This window comes from Salarias fasciatus, chromosome 23 (genome assembly GCF_902148845.1).
Source record: "Salarias fasciatus chromosome 23, fSalaFa1.1, whole genome shotgun sequence".
Lineage (NCBI taxonomy): Eukaryota > Metazoa > Chordata > Actinopteri > Blenniiformes > Blenniidae > Salarias > Salarias fasciatus.
The window spans coordinates 22,539,027-22,556,560 of record NC_043766.1 but is presented as its reverse complement, the minus strand read 5'-3'; the positions used below and the strand labels follow the sequence as shown (position 1 = coordinate 22,556,560).

The following is a 17,534-nucleotide window of genomic DNA, read 5'->3' as shown; positions in this document are numbered from 1 at the left end:
CACACATAAACAAGGCTCCGGTCTGACATAGTTAACCTACAATTAATTGGCAATATAAAATGAATTCGACCATGCCCATCTCCGTGTTCTACTATTCTGGAGGTGGCAGAAACACAAAACACAGAAAGGAGGGAAGAAAAGAATGATGGTTCTCATGTTCAATTTAATTGGTTCCTGTGTGGACACAGTCACAGTTCCAGGCAGCTCATTAAGCTCCACTATGGAGAAATAAATGTTCCAATGCAAACGCCAACACAATAAAGCAACATAAGCTAATAAGTAAATAGACATAATTTCCCATATGACCCTTGCGCTGCCTCTGCCTTGGGTTGCAGGCTGAAGTGTAGTCAGACAAACATGTAATAAGAACAAATGAAAAGATAATTTCTTGCGCTCACGTCTGCCTGCAGCAGGAGTTTGTGATTGAAGGGTCCTGATTATGAAAGACTCCAAACAAATGGTCTCATCATAACCTGTTTCCATCCTGCTTGGCTCAAAGAAACACTCTGTAATAAGAGTGGGAACATGGAGAAAATGTTTGCAAAACTTTCAGAAAGGATCAGTATACACAAACTTACAAAACAAAAACAAAAAACACGCACAACTATTTCTTTCATTCAAATAAATCTTGAACTTGCATGACTTTCTTTCTTGTGTTGAAATCTACAAATCTCTACATAAAATGCAAATCACTTCTTCATTACCTTCACAAGGTTTTCTTTTGTCTCCTACTAAAATCAAATGCATATTGATGAGCCTTGTTTGATCATTTAATTTAGCTGGATTCAGTTTTATTTATACAATGCCAATTACCATATAGCAATTGAAGAAATATAAATATATACAGAAATACAGACATAGACATATAGAGGAAAAAGTCAACAAGCAAAGTGGTTGGTGCCCTCATCTTCCGAACCAGAGAATACTGGTCAGTCTGAGTCTGGTTTAGGGCCTTTTTGTGCAGTTCGTATATTCTCATCTCTGTGTTTGTTACATTTTCTCAAATTCCTTCCTACAGTCAAAAAAATGAAATTCATCTGATGTGAAACGTCCCTCAGCTGGGAATGTTTGTGACTACATATGTGATTTTGTTTGAGTGATGAGCTGTTCAGGGCATAACCTGCCCCCACCCAGAGTCTGCTGGAGCCCCCAACAACTCTGAGAGGCAAGAGAGGGAGAGAGAGAGAGAGAGAGAGAGAGAGAGGGAGAGAGAGAGAGAGAGAGAGAGAGAGAGAGCGAGAGAGAGCGAGAGAGAGACAGCAGCCTACAGGACAGAGACAAGTCCTTAAGCACATACAGTTGTAACATATGAAGATGAGGATCAAGAGCAAAGGGAAGCTCATGTGACTGTGTGTAGTGTGTGTAGAGTGTGTGTAGTGTGCGTGTGTGTTCGCTTGCTAGAGGGCTGACACCGGCACCATACTGCACTTAGCCAAACAACAGACAATGACATATTGAGCGCTGCTAGCACCTTCTGTTAGTCAGCCTGCAAATCCCTCTTCAGGCCATCATGGCTGACACAACTACAGTGTGCTCCTGAACAGCGCGACACGCTGTTTCATTGAGCGGCTCGGCGTTTAATTCAAGAAAAGCGAGTCGGATATGCGACAAAGTGCTTGGATCTGCGTCCAATTCATGCTTAAAGATAACGCATGTTATGGAGTAAAGCTAACCAATAATGTCTCTTATGAATCTGTATAATTACTACATGTTGCAAAAACTGAGATAAGATGCAACTTCTTTTATGAGTCTGCAATTTCCTAATGATGTGACTGGCTTTTTCCTTAGAGGTTTCTCAGAAAGAGTAATGTGATTTGAGCCTAATTAGGAGGAAAGTGGAAAAAGTGTTCATTTGGTAGTCTTCTGATGAGCTGATTCAAATGAATGCTAATGCAATATGAGCAGAAGCTGTTAGTTAGGGCACAGCAGATCTGTGAAAGGTTAAAAAGAGGAGACGTCTTTTCCTCAACCAGAAGCTAAAATAGCTTAATATATTTTAGAATCAGTTCAATATATCAACAATGTTTTGGGGCAGATTTGAACAGCTTCAGGAAGTGTCGTAATTTGGCAAGCCAGCAAAGCCTGAATAACAGTACAATGTAATATGTCCACTGGAATAAATATTGTTCAGAATCCAACTTCAGATTTACACTCAGCCCAGTCTTGTTGTTGGATGCCTGGTTTTAGACTTAAAATTGACAAACGCAATATTAGAGACTGTTAAAACAAACGTTTATAATCCACCCATCTCTGCTACCCACGTCATCCGGTTTAGATCATGAGGGACTGAAGTAAATCCCAGATGAAAGGAAGAAAATCTTCTAGACAAATCATCAGTTTGTCATTAGTAAAAAGAGACAAACCACCAGTGTTACAAATTCACTCCATCACATAGAAATGTCCATAAAAAATGTGATCAAATGAGATAATCTTACTGGTATTATTTTTACGTGATTGAAGTCAGGCTTTTAAACAACAGTTGAGAAAGTGAGAATGCTAACCACAATCAGAAAATGTGATGTGCAGCCTTGAGTTTGGAACAAATGTTATGTTTTCCGATGTATTTGTGTGTGTATACAGGGGGTGGGAGTTGGACGGCTCGGGCCTTGGGCCTGCTCTGCCCTGCTGGGGCAGCTGGGGCAGTTCTTGCCCCTGAGATCCGCAGTGGCCTCTCCCTCTGGACCTCCACCAGTCCAGCAGGGTGCTGGGTGCACAGGCGGAGTGGTCTGGACCCGGTTTTCCCATGTCCCATCTGTCCTGCTGCGAGATCCACCACATAGACAAAGATAGACGCACTTCACTCTCTCTCACACAAACACACACAAACACACACATGCACACGCACGCACGTACACACATGTACACATGCACCATGCACGTTTGCTAAGACTGTTGTGAGGAAGACAGAATCAATTTGCACTGGTCTGCACTGTTTGGAAATCAGTAACATCATTAGTAGCATCAGGTAAAAGGAAGGGCACAGAATCACCGATCCAGTACAGTTCAAATGATGAAAAGTTAGATGTTATATGTGATGTTATAACGTTAACTCATCACTTTTGAAGACTTTTAAAAGTCCCAGTTTAAAATTGACCCTTTAAAAACCCTGAAGAAAGACCAGAGGGCAACCATTTTTAAAAGTCCAATTTAAAGGGTTATTTCAATAAATACTCGGTACATTTTCCACTGTGCGAAAAGATAAATGGTGAACTGCTGACTAGTTCTGTTTTTGTTTTGCACCACTGAACCTGCCCAGGAATCTTTCAAATAGTTTACTAACTGGAATGGAAAAGTAGATGTTTAAAAGAACACTGTCAAAAAAACCCATGCAGGCAATATTGAGTAGTTGTGTGCACCATTTTTCAGTCTGGTTTTAAAAATCTCCACAGCACAGAGTCAGCTCTACTTAGAGTTTTTAATGATATTTTGATGTTCACTGACTCTGGTCTTACTGTTGCACTGGTTTTGTTAGACTTGACCGCGGCTTTCGACACAGTGGATCATGAAATCCTCCTGTGCCGGCTTGAAAACACAGTGGGCATTCGCAGGTTTGCTTTGGAATGGTTCCGTTCCTACTTAGCTTATAGAAGTTTTTGTGTCAGAATGGGTGATTTTACTTCGTCCTCGGTTCCCTTGAATTGTGGCGTGCCACAAGGTCTGGTCCTTGGACCACTCCGTTTTTCACTGTATTTGTTGCCGCTGGGGTCTATTCTCCGTAGGTTTGGTGAGTCTTTTCACCTTTATGCTGATGACAGCCAAATTTATTTTCCATGAAACATCATGATAGCTTCAGTGCCACTGAACTGTTAAAGTGCATTGATGAAATCAAAATGTGGATGTCGACCAATTATTTGCATTTCAATGATAAAAAAAACAGAGGTTCTCCTTGTTGGACCGAGCAATGTCGGTGATGCTGTTTCAGTGAGCCTTGGATCCTTGTCACAGTTTGCTAAACTTACTGTCTCTAATCTTGGTGTGAAAATGGATCAATTTTCAAATTGGATAATCAAGTTAGTGCTGTGGTGAAATCGATTTTTTTTTCCATTTGAGACAACTAGCTAAAATACGGTCTTCACTTTCAAGGCATCATTTTGAGATTTTAATTCATGCATTTGTCTCCACACGACTTGACTATTGTAACGCCCTGTACTGTGGGATCAGCCAGTCCTCACTCGCACGGCTGCAGCTGGTTCAGAACGCTGCAGCGCGTCTTTTAACTCAATCTAGAAAGTATGACCATGTTTCTCTAATTTTGTCTTCCCTTCACTGGCTCCCTGTCCAATATCGAATCGATTTTAAAATTCTTTTATTTGTTTTTAAATACCTAAATGGCCTGGCCCCTCATTACCTGTCTGACCTGTTGGTGAGGTACTCCCCTACACGCTGTCTGAGGTCCACAGATCAGCTTCTGCTTGTGGTTCCGAAGACAAAGCGCAAACTGAGAGGAGACCGAGCCTTTTCTGTGGTTGGTCCCAGACTGTGGAATGATCTGCCTTTGTACATTAGACAGTCTGAGTCGCTTCCTGTTTTTAAGTCTCGTCTGAAGACACATTTGTACTGTTTGGCATTTGACTAGTTTGATGTTTTGATTTTTACTGTTAACAATGTGCTGATGTGCCACTTCATTGTAAAAAAAAAAAAAAAAAAATATATATATATAATCTCTGTATGGTGCTTTGGTCAACTTTGTTGTTTTTAACAGTGCTTTATAAATAAACTGGACTGGGCTGGACCATTTTTACAAAGAGAATAAAACAAATAACAGCAAACTAAAGGACGATGGACCAACAACACACTAACTGCTACATTTTTTGTTTTGTTTTACTTTCAGTTGAGTTCCATTGATCCGCCGTTGACATTTCATATGAGTGTGAAGGGAAATAGTGTGAAGGAGAAATACCCAAAGGAACAGATGGTCATTACCAGCGCATCACCAAGCTTGCACCTGTACGTCCGCCCATGAAGAGGTGCTTCATCACGGCAGGGATGTCGGTTTTCTCCAGATTTTCCTGAAACAGGTCCTTTATTAGTCAGTGCAGAAGGCAAAAGGTGATTCAATCTTTGGAAATTAAAGAAAGGGACACTAGAAAAGGGCAAGCAGGTTAAGAAATTGAAGTAAGGAGCAATCAAAGTTAAAGTCTATGAAGGAAAACATGTTAATCACATATTTATCAGTTGAGTGAAGGATAAATTCAACATCTAATTCAAAAACAAGCCATGATGTCGAGTTCAAATCCTTACTAGCATGTAAAACACGCAACACTCAATAATTTATCCATATATGTTTTTAATTTTATGAATCCTGTAAGGCAGTAAGTTCATTGTTATAGAGGAATAAAAGAAAAAAATATATAATTTTCAAATAATTTTGTCAGCCTCCATCAAAAAACAAAAATGGACGAATAATTAAGTAGCAGTGTTTGTTTTCAGTCACGTCTGTGTCAATCCTTTCAGGTTCTATCCTGCAATTATCTTCTCACTTACTCTCCAGGAGAGAGCCTTATATAGCACTTACTTACCTGCTGGCAAATTACACATTTTTCTTCAGAGCAGGACTCGTGTTTCTCTCTTTCTCCCCTTTTTCATAAAACAGGCAACAATCAAATTTGAAAAAAAAAAAACCCTTTTTTTTTAACATGTTGTGGTTTTAGCCCGTTCTCTGAACATTTCTTGGCTGGATTTACAGTATTATACTGACATTAATTGAATAGACACATGAACAACACACAAAAACTCCTCTGTGTGTTAACAGATAACAGACAAGGTCACAAATGCGCAAAGGACAAACTGATAAAAACGATAGAAGAATGTGCATTCACTTAGGCGGCGGATATAACAGGGAGGAAAAATTAATGGTGAGGAGGAGGAGGAGGAGGAGGAGGAGGACTGTGGGTGGGTGTGTTGAGGAGGGGTGGTCGTGACTGTGTCAGCTCATCATGGAGTGGCCTTTCTCTTTCACACATATTAGCCAGTCCACTCGTGACACACAAAAGTAATGCAATGTCTTTTAATTAATGGCTGCTCGAAACCATATATATATATATATATATATATATATATATATATATATATATATATATATGTATAAATATATACACACACACACAAAGAGAGAGAGAGAGACAGTCCTACTGACCTTCAACATCAAAGAAAAGCAAAGGAAGTCATATGAAAAAAGCAGGAGAGAGAATTTGTAAGAGATGGTTTTATAATGGTTGTATTTACTGCCGCTATAATAGTCTTCTCCATGTGTCCTCAGTAGGTGGCTTTCTTCTGTTTGCATTACGTATCATCCAGGAGGCAAAAATGGCCCACATGTCCTCTCTCTCTTTCCAGAAATACTGAATAGAGAAGCACACAACATGTAACATGGAGCATCCTCACCGCATGAGCAGTGAGTAATGTTTGTAGATGAAGACCTTTTGTTTTGTAACCGATCAGAGAGCATGAGTGATGCCAGCAGGGGCATGAGGTAGGTAGTTGTGAGTGACAACTGCCATGTGTGTGTGTGTGTGTGTGTGTGTGTGTGTGTGTGTGTGTGTGTGTGTGTTTGTGTGTGAAGCTTTTTTTTTTTTTATAACAGTGCAGCATGAGGAAGTATGTGTGTTTGTGTGGGCACAAGCGTGGTAGGTGTGAGTGTAGGGAAGAGTGTGTGATGCGTGGGAGGTGCATGTGTATGCTTTCATGTACTGTAGGTAGACACTAAGAAACACTGGTTCTTTGTGTTGCTGTCACATGCACGGTCCATGCTTGTGTGCCTTGTTATTGCTCCACTTTATTTCTTCTCTCGGTCGTCAGTGTCCATTATTTCCAGAAATTACTTTTTAGTCCTTTTGCCCGAGACGGAGAGCTATTCTACCCACTCCCATTTCCCAGTGTTAAACAGCTTGTCTTACTCCACCACCTTCTCCACCACTGCAGTCATGAAAAAAAAAGAAAGAAAAAGACATGAAAAGGGAGCAATTATCTGTGACTTGAATCCAGATCAACAGTCAGCCAAAAATGTGTTTTAGTCTTTTAGTTTGCAACAGGGACATAATTTCCTCCTCTATCTTCAGCTAATTTAATGTTTAAATTTAGACAATGCTGCCACTTAAAAGCTGTCAAGTTGTCATGGTGATGTGTTGGTTGGGTGTTTGATGGGACAGGCACAGCTGGTCTCAGTCATGTGTCGGTGTGTCTGGACTAGGAAAGATACTGACATCAGCAGCAGTTAAAACAAAATCATAAAATCTATCTTCAATCAATTAATTAAAATTATATTGTTTTTTTTTTTTTTAAATGAACCTTTATCAAACTTAAATATCCCTTTGAGAGTTAAAAGCTCACTTTCAAGGAAATACTTGCCAAGATACGAAGCTGCTAATATAAAATGTCCCAAAATGAAACACATAGCTACAAGTAAATTACAAACAAAAAGTAAAAGCTAATTAAAACTATACACATTAATATTATTATTATTTTAAGTGCATACTATGGAGTCAGCAGGGAGTTTGAATTTGAAACTGACGATGAAATTAACTTGCTTTGTTGAAATATATTCAGTAGAGGCATATGGAGCCGGAGGCTACTAATGATCTTGTGATTAGAAAGAGTCAGGTTCAACACCTCTCCTGGCAATGAAGGCATAATTGCAGGTAGTCATTAGTCCATGCTGCCTTATATGTAAAAGTCTCACAAAGACCGACCCTTCAGTTTCCCAGAGCAGGCCTTCCCATCTGAGAGTGTCACACACCATTCTGTGTTACCTATTGCAATTAGGAATGGACCATGGAGGCATGGTAACCAGGATCAACCATTAAGACAATGAAACAGAACTGTGACATTTATAAATACCTCCATCATCTAACATATGATAAAAAAAAGTAATGAGCTGCTCTTTTTGAATTAACTGAAAAAACTCAAAACTGCTAGAAATGAAAACCTAGATTTAGTTTCAGCTGCTTCACAAGTTTCTCCACATGCATAATGCACTGTGACTTAATGTCACAGTGTAATTAGTAGAGCTCTCCTTTAATGAGCAAGAGTTGTATCAGTTTTTTTTTTTCTCCCAACAGTTCATTTTGAATATTCTCAAATCCTTCTGACACTTTCAGCACTAATTATTGCCTGTATGTTTTACACTGGATGCTTGAGACTAGTATTCCGGAGCTTTGGACACTCTGATGAGAATCTGTTTTCCCTTTTCAAATATTTGACACAGTCAATAAGTATACTTTTCTTTAGAAGGTATAGTTTTAATCTTGTTCAGTGACTGAGTTCATTAAAATACTACCATTTAATAAGTATCACTGAAGACAACATTTGGTGTGATGGGGATGCTGGCAGAGTCAGGAGTAGCCTGCTAGCTGATAAAAACGCTGGACAATCTTAAATTAAGTTGTCATGGAGAAGTTAGTTGTTTAGCCCAAACATAGTGAAGATAGATGAATTTTCCTGATGCAACCCCATGTACAGCCAAAATATTTGTGATATGTGTCTGCTGGAGCCGCGATCCTTTGAACTTCTGAACCGCTGCCCTGAGCACATTGCCAAATGACCAGATGGTAACAGGTTGAAGGCAAAGTTATTTATTTTTCTTTATTTTCTTGAAGAACCCAATAATATTTCTGAGTTGCACTGAAAAATACTGTGAAAAGGAAAAATAGCACTTTAACAATAGCAATACAACAGCAGCTTACAATAAACACAAGAAGATAGTTCAACTCAGAGAGACTTTTGCAAAAGACACTTATGTGGTGATTTAACTATAACTGTCTTTACATTTCTTTCTACCAACAGGTCACCTACATCTTTCTTTAAAAAATAAATTGATGGTTGAAAAGTGAATAAATTACAGTCAATAAAGGATGAACACGTGGATTTAGCTTAGGTTATTTGGGATTCATGTGCAATGTTTGAGGTCAACCTGACGCTCACATTTGAGTCTTTATGAGGTTATCATTAAGTAGCTGCAACATATGAATAGCTATAGTCAATTCTGGAGATTATCTGACAGAATTATGTGAGAAGCATAAACATTTGGTGACCATAAAATGTACACAGCATTCCCAAAACCAAACAAAACTGAATGTCTTTCTACTGAAGGGAACGAGGATGACGCCTGCCTCTAGTTGGTCTCCACATGTGCTACTCTGTATTATTCTGATTTTTTCACTCTTATAAGCCAAAGATGAAGATTTCAACAGCATTGTTATCACAATACCAAAACAAATCTCTTATGTTGGGAGAAGAAAGATCTTCCTGTAGCAACCTAAAACTGGGAGCCAAACTTTGTAATGTGCTTTAGATTTCAGAGGGGAAGAGTATTTTTAGATTGCCATTAGATTGAAAATAGATTGCCAACAACAAACAGGGACCATTAAGATGTTTTTGCTTGACTTAGCACACTCTGAGCTGTGCCGTTCTGCAGCACATGTGTCCTCTGGTAATCTTGAACATCCATTTTGGTAAATCATTGGAAAAACCTGACTGCAACCTTAAAATATCTGGTAGCAAATTACTGTTTTAAAGAGATGCATGAAAGGCACGGGATAACAACACAGAAATATGTGATAACAAAACAGTTTTTCAAATGTACTCCAAAGATACGAAGGAAGGTGAATGAATGTACAAGCTGACAGGTGCACCCAGAGGCAAAACATCAGTGTTGGAGGTAAAACTTAGTCGTGATTTGGAGTGACGGAATGACTCCCTGACCGTCCTGACGGATGAGGAGGTGATAGGGAGGAGCAGGAGGTCAGCATACCGCAAGCTCAGACAGCCAGAATGAGTATTTCAAAGAGCAGAAAGGAAATGCTAATTGTGGGCTGAAAGAGCCAAAAGGAGATATGAAAAGAAAGTTATTTTTATAGTTATTTCTAATTATTTTCTACATATTTTCATATATCAGAAAATGAAGAGAGGCAGCAGAAATGTGCATAGCTACTCAATAGACAGCATGTAAATGGAACTTAAATTATTTACCAACTAAATGTATTAACTAAGCATACTTTATTAATCCCCTTCGAGATTTACACATCCTACTTCTAACATGTGGTGGAGAGGTACATTATGGCTCTCCAGGGAGCTAATGGAGGTCTAGGGTCTTGCTCAGGGAGCCACATGACCTGTCTGCTCTGGGAATCTAACCTGTGACTTTCCAATCCCATGTCTACTTTTGCAACCACCAGTGAAGGCAATATACGCTATACCTTGATATTGGCACATTGTATTCACCATTTCCACAGTTTTTTTTTATTTATTTCTTGAAGACCTACTCACCAGTGCCTTCACCAAACTTCACCAAACTTCACTATATGTTTCATTTTCATAAAACAACATCAGTTTTGGAAGTTTTTTTCTTCCACTTGTGTGAATATTAAATATGCCCTCATTGTACGGCTCAGCAGCACTTCAGCACAGAGCTTACGTGTGAGCATTAACTCTAGTGAAAGTGTTTTTGAATATCAGTGGTAGCGGTATTTCTTCTAAAAGCTACCCTGAAGGCGAGCCTCGGTTCCCAAGAGAGCGTATTCCACTTTAAGAGGTAAGGGGCTTTTGCAGCCTGTCATTAATACTGCATGAACTCCAGCATGGTGCCTCTGCTCATGAGGTCGCTCCTAACATTCATATTTACACTGAGTGGGGTAATTAATTCTAAAGACCCATCTGCCCTTTTGCTTGTTTAAATATTTAAACAGTAGTCAGTTAATTTTTTTTTTCAACATCTACTCTCATTGACAATCACCCGGTCTGCCTGCCTCTGTAGGAGAGCAACTCCAATATCTGGCAAACAAATTGATTGAATTCTCCGAAATAATTCATTATTGTCGACGACCACAGAAGCCGGCAAACGAAGCCCATTGACTGACTTGTCAAACATCATTCTGCAGCCGAAAACCTGATGCTATTATCAAGATGTGTACAAACAAATCTGTGTCAGCAGTGACAATAACTAATAGTAGTGTGTGTGCGTGTTTGAGTCATGATTTGTTGAATCAAAGTTTCAGAGCTGTCACACAGCACTGAGCTCTGAAAGTGAGAATCAAAACTTTCCCTCTGTTTCACCTTTTATATCTGTTTCTCACAGCTTTCTGCGTAGCGGTGGCAACAGATACACTTTAGTCATCTGTTGCCATGGTAGCTGCTGCTGCCATGAGCATTCGGTTCTTGTGCAGTCAAGAGTCTTTAAAGGGCTCGCTGCGGACATGGGCTGGGAGGCTGGAAAAAGAGGATTATTTTGGGAGGCCCATTGTGACCAATATACTCGTATATGATTTAGATGTTCTAATAATCTAAAGGACAAGTTATGGAAATGTGAAAAAAGACAACGCGTTAGTAAGTGTAAAACTGACCAAAAGCAGAGACATTTCGAAATGTATGTAGCTTTTTGGGCTTCTACACAAGATGAAATAATTAGAGTTTTTCTGTAAAGATCCCATTTACTACTGAATAATAACACTGTCCAACAACATTATGATGTGTTGCTGCCACGTGTTATTATTCACTGCAAACAGCAGAGATTTATAAAGAACATACATGTCCAAGGTGAGCAAGAATTCATCAGCGAGTTGCCCTCAATGGCAATTTAGAGTCTTTGACGAGCCAAAGGGTCAAAAACATAGCAGTGTAAAGCAAATTTGAAATTCTATCTTTTTTTCCCCAAAAGTTCCAGAAATCCTAAATGACACTCATCGTAATGTATGCTCCTTCATGTTTTTGTTTAGATGAGTTTGTGTTTGGTAGCTTTGATGCACCAGGTAGGAATTGGGAGGTTAGAAAAGATATCAATATGCCTATATGACTGAACAGTATGAAAACTGATGTGAAGTTTTGTTTGTTTGTATTAATTGAATAAGAAACTCTCATTTAAATTTAAATTTTTAATACTCAAGTCTAATTATTATGTTAAATTAGTTCAATATATCACCAATCAAACAAGAAATAGAAATCATTGCAAAATTCATTTAAAGAAGTTGCAACTAAAATACAAAATGAAATCACCAAATGTATACATGTATTCCTGTTTCTTGGTGACTAGTTTAGGATGTTAAAAAGAGGTAAAACTTGAAGGAAAATGTATTGTATTTATATTTCTGATGCTAAATAACATATAGTTGTTTAGTGTTGTCAGTATTGGACCTCTACCCATCGGTCTCATATTACATTGTGTGATCTAAGGAGTAGTTTCCTCTGCTGTGTCAGTAAATCCATTCCCAAACAGGTAAGATGATGATGAAAGGCTCACAGCAAATATGCTTTTAGGCAAAAAAAGACAAACAACAAAACAAAAGCCTCTTTACACAGACGCACAAACACACACAGGCATGCATGCGCACTTGTTTTTCATCTGAAATGTCATTTGTATGCCTTCTTTTTTTGAAGTTCTTTCTCTTGGAGCTGTAAAAAGGTGAGTGAAATTGCTGCTTCTGGGGCTGCAGAATGATTACTTACTGATGCTGTGTGGCATGTTGAATCAGGAGCCTCTCTGCAAGGTCATATTCAAGCACCCGGGAACAATGGAGAAAGGCAATGGTTTCAGTGTGATTCAAGGACAAGCACATTACCTGTTCTAAACATTTTCTCCAGACATGTTTTTTTTTTTTTTTTTTTTTTACAGTGCTCAATAACCTGAAGGATGACATATTGATGTTTATGTGAACTAACTATTCATTACATTTTCGGCTTTAAATGCGGCAAACGCAAGCAGGAATATCTCACTTATGTTGTGAGGATAAAGCTTTACGTAACACTTGTGGAGTCACTTGTGACTCATGCAGGTTGTACCAAGAGGTGACGTAGAGGTGACTATATTCACAACTCAAACTAAAGAAATGTACAAAGCCTCAGGTACTAATGCAAGTTTTGAGAAGCTAATCATGGTGCACTACCTTTCTTTGTAATGTATTCCTAATCACTTGGGATTGAAATAAAAAAAAAAAAAACAGGCAGGGGTGATATTCAGAAGGTCAAATGGAGGAATATACCTCTTCGTTACCTATTCAATATTCTTTTATGCCCCATTTTATCCATTGTATGTCCGAAAGTAATCCAAGCTTACAATGAGCGAAAAACAAGACAGGGCAGACAAAATTTAATTCAACAGCATTAAATGAGAGACGAGGAGAGTGAGAGAGAAAATCACACAGACTAGATAGACTTTAGTATTATTACTGCCTCTGATGATGATGATGATGATGATAATAATAATAACAAGAAGAAGATGAAGAAGATGATGATGATGAAGTAGAAGAAGAGCAACTGATGAGACAAAACAAACCACTTTTTAACACAGCAGGTAATAAGGAATTTAATGAAATACAAAAGGACATTGAACAATGAAATCAAGATAGGAACGGTTTTAAAACAAGAACTGAGTTGAAAAGGAGGTTAAAATACATAATTAATGACATGATCATGTATAAAGGCAGACATCCAATTCTTCATTGAGCTCCTATTCTACTACTATTCACAGTGGTATAGCGCTGGAGCCAACCCCTGTGAAGTGTGAGCGAGGTTCAGGTCCATCCTGGACATATCTCCATTTAATATTTCAAAGCAGACATCCTAACGGTAAAGTAGCTCAAACAGTAATCGAATCTCTTTCCAATGATTTCACTCCCACAAGTATTTTATTTTGCAGTATTTGGGCTTTTCAGAAAAGTTTCATTTATTTATTTATTTAATTTTTTTTTTTTCATTGCAACCCTGAACTGAATAAACGGGAATAAAAACAGTCGGACGAGTGGGCGGACGGATGGACCAATGTCAATACATTAATTCAAAGCAAAGGCTTGGCCTTTCACATTTTTTCTTTACATTTCTTTTCATCCTGGCTGGGAAAACCTCAGCCTCCTAATGCACTTTGTTACTCATACATCAACATAAGTTTTGCAAGACTTTCCCTCTCACCATATTATATAATTTTGCTCCAGTAGTCCAGGAAGTGACTACTGTAAGTAGTGGCTGCCTGCCTACAGTAAGTGAGTCATATCAAATTGAATACCAATTAGCAGTACTGGATATGCCCGTTTCAAGTGAGGTCTGACAAAAAGTGTTTACATAAGTGAATTCTCAAAGCATCACGAGGCAGCTTGAAGTATAGAGCCAGCAGATGACTGCAGTGATCACAGGACGAGGAGGGCAGGTAGACCAGTATGGCTGCAGTACAGCCACGATCAGGACATAGCAGGTATTTACCATGTGAATTCCACAAATTCACTTTTAAAAGGATATGAGGGGAAAAAAAGCTTGGCGTTTTTGAATGAGTGGTTTGATGTAGAGGAGGTGAAACCAAAAAACAGTTATGGTTTTTGTTAAAATAATCAAACTGTATTTCATCACTCAATTTGTTTTCAACTTTTAGATCACATAGCAAATACTGCATCACACTGCTTGACAAATGAGACTTATACGTCATTATTTCATTTTATTTATCTTTTTAACAAAACAATAAGTACATTAAAAATGTAAAAGCCAAGACAGACACTCCTCCATATTCTCCAGAGGTCAGGGGAAAGCAAGGTCTTGAAAAATTGTATTAGGAAGAATTAACAATTTTTACCCAGCAGAAAAAAAGGAGAAATCTTACACCTTCAAACTTCACGCTTGGTCCCATCACAACCACTATCACCACCACTGTCACAACAACTTTGAAAACGTACGTTCCCAGAGTCCGACTGCGACAGTCATTTCTTTGCACTTTGCTATAACTCTGATCTCCAGCATTTGTGACTCCTGGTCCCATTGAGTGCAAGTCTGTGGATATTGGAAAGGTATTTAGAATCCTCCATATATTTAGGATGTCTTTTTACTTTAATTTAAAAGAATTCTGGAAAAGTAACTTTTTTTTCTTACAATATACATTATAATAATAATATAGCATTGGTTTTATATAGCACCTTTCAGGACACTGAGACACTTTACAACTGCATTCTTCATTCGTTCCACACTGGATGGTGGTAAGCTGCCACCATCCTTCTGTATGTAAGTTGCCACAGCTACCTCAGGGAAGACTGACAAAGGCGAGGCTGCCATCGGAGCCTCGGACCATCACCAACCATTCACTGTCACACTGCATTCACACAGGCTTCCTGGTGTTCCCTTGAGGTCTCCCATCCAGGTACTGAACAGGCCCGACCCTGCTTGCTTGATTTCCTGTTAAACCCATTCAAAGTTTTTGCACATAGCTGTATTATTGTACAAGCTGTGGCACATTAGCTGAGCTATGATGCTCTGGATGTTAGACCAGTTAATTGATTGATTATGGGAAGAATAGGCAGCTACAAACTGAGAAGTGCTACCAACATAGAAACAGCAAGAGACATCCCTTCAATAAATCAAAGCTAATGATTATGTAAGCTTGTTGCATTAAATGTAATCAACTGTAGAAACAGGCGGATGTTGTGGCTTACTTCCTTCATGGTGCTGTCAGGACTGAGTTTCTTCTTGAAGAGAAAGACAATCCTTTAGTAAACAAGAGGCAAAAGAGAAAGGTAAAGACAGTTAACAGAGCCATTCTTCACTGAAGAAAAGTTTATGTAACAGGAACTTTAAAGCGCTCCAACCATTTTCATGTATGACCTATACTATGACTAAGTCTGCTGAAACCTCAGTAATTGCTGAAGTTGACCAGTTCCTCTGCTGAAAGCAGTGGCGTTCAGCTAATGCGTTGCTTCCTAACATGTTATTCACAGCATTAAAATTGATGTATTTTGACCTTTCGCCCGCAGCATGCAGCAGACTTCTCCACCAGGTGAATTCATAATCAATCTACTCTGACAAGTTTCACCTGGCAGAAAAACTCCAATAATGAAAACTTAGCGGCAGTTATTGATGCAAGTAATTACACAGCAAGAGACTCAATATACGGGAAACATTTTCTCTGGGAAAAAATATCTGGCATTTTCAGCAGTCCCTACACTCAGTAGTCCATCGACACATAACACTGTTAAGGAAATTAACACATTGCAGCAGGTGAAACTATCGACGGTGGCCTTCTAGGGCCCAGCCATCAGTTATGAAGAAGCCATTTAGATACTTTCTTTACAGGACACCAGGATTTTAAGACACTGGTAATATTGGTTGCCTATGTTGGATAAATGGATGTTAATTCACTCAGTCTCTGTCATTTCTGAATGTCACAGATTGGAAAGAAGCAGATATCTTTGATTCAAAGGAATTTTGCTTAGCAAAGAAAATTCAGTTAAAGCTGCAAGCAGAGTTGGGCGGGTTGTGGCATCCTTGCTGGTCAGTAATTAGAAGCATTTCGACCAGGTGGCACTGCGCCTGACAGTGGATTTTGGATTGTGGGCTGACTCACAGATGTAAAGTTTCAGTCGGTCTGAAGCATGTGCTAGAGAGTTACACACCACTTCCTGTTTGATGGCAATGCGTCCATTTTGAGTAGATGGCGATCTGTGATCTCAGCTTGTTCAGGCTTTTGATGCCAAATTTGACCCTAATAGGCTCAACAGTTTTAAGGCCTATTCGTACTACAAGAGGACAAAATAAAGTTGGCTTCATGATGTTAGCCAGCAGTGGAAAAAAAAATTTGTCAGTCAAGACGTGTTAAAACTCCTAGATAAAACTGTGTGAACTCAGAGGCCACGTCCCTTCACCGCAGACACACTTCTACCAATGTTTCCATGACACAGCGAGAGGAGTGAGACAGTGGAGGTGAGAGTAGTGAATGAGTGCATCAAAGAAGAGGAAGAGGAGGTAGAAACTCATGTTTGAAGGTGAGGAGGAGGAAGATTTGGCGTTGAGACGAAGGAAAGACAACGGAGGTGGCATCCATTTTGGTCCATGTGAGCCGGAGTGCAGAAGTAAACAAGAAAAATTTGACCAACCACACAAGTCTTTGCGGACCACACAGCTGAGGAAAATTCATCCCCAGACGAAGATGAAATGTGAGCGAAATTTGTTCTGATAGGTGGAACTGTGCAAACAAAATGCCATCACTTGTTCACACACCCCGGAGTGTCCGAACTTTTCGGTTTCACCAATGAGTGGACCTAAAGAAGGAATGCGTCACAAAGTAATTCCTGCTGCCAGCAGGTGGCGCCATGATTGTGATAGATATTGGAATATTGATGAGATCCTTCTGATCAAACAAGTTATGTTTGATGGTCAGGATGAGGATGATAAGCATTCTCATGAGAGTTAACAGTACTTCCTATATGATGGGGAAGGATGAACATCCGAGGAACATCATGGCCACGTCCTTTGACTACTGAATAACATTTTGACAGCTTTTTATCAGCAGGATCTGCTGGATCAACAGGTCAAGTTTCAGATCTCTAGGTCTGGAGGACGTTGTTTCATGCATTTTAATGATAACAACAAATGGTGGAATATTTTTAAATGCATCAGTAATTATTATAATTTTCCCATTGTAGAAATTTTCATAAGACAACTGCAAAAAAAAAAAAAAAAAAGGGAGAAAAACAGTTTTGTGTTCCAAGAATTGCAGCCCTATAGATACATTTTTGGCTGCAGTTACTACATTTTGAAAGAATGTTTTTAATGCTACTGCAATCGTGTAATAACAT

General features: G+C 39.0%; 1 long non-coding RNA gene across 1 annotated transcript; it reads left to right on the top strand.

Annotated features, from left to right (window-relative positions):
* Positions 1 to 3,219: 3,219 nt before the first annotated feature.
* Positions 3,220 to 17,534, top strand: LOC115382149 (uncharacterized). The gene is made up of 3 exons (XR_003930500.1): positions 3,220 to 3,231; positions 8,230 to 8,234; positions 17,464 to 17,534. It is a non-coding gene; the product is annotated as an uncharacterized LOC115382149 (long non-coding RNA).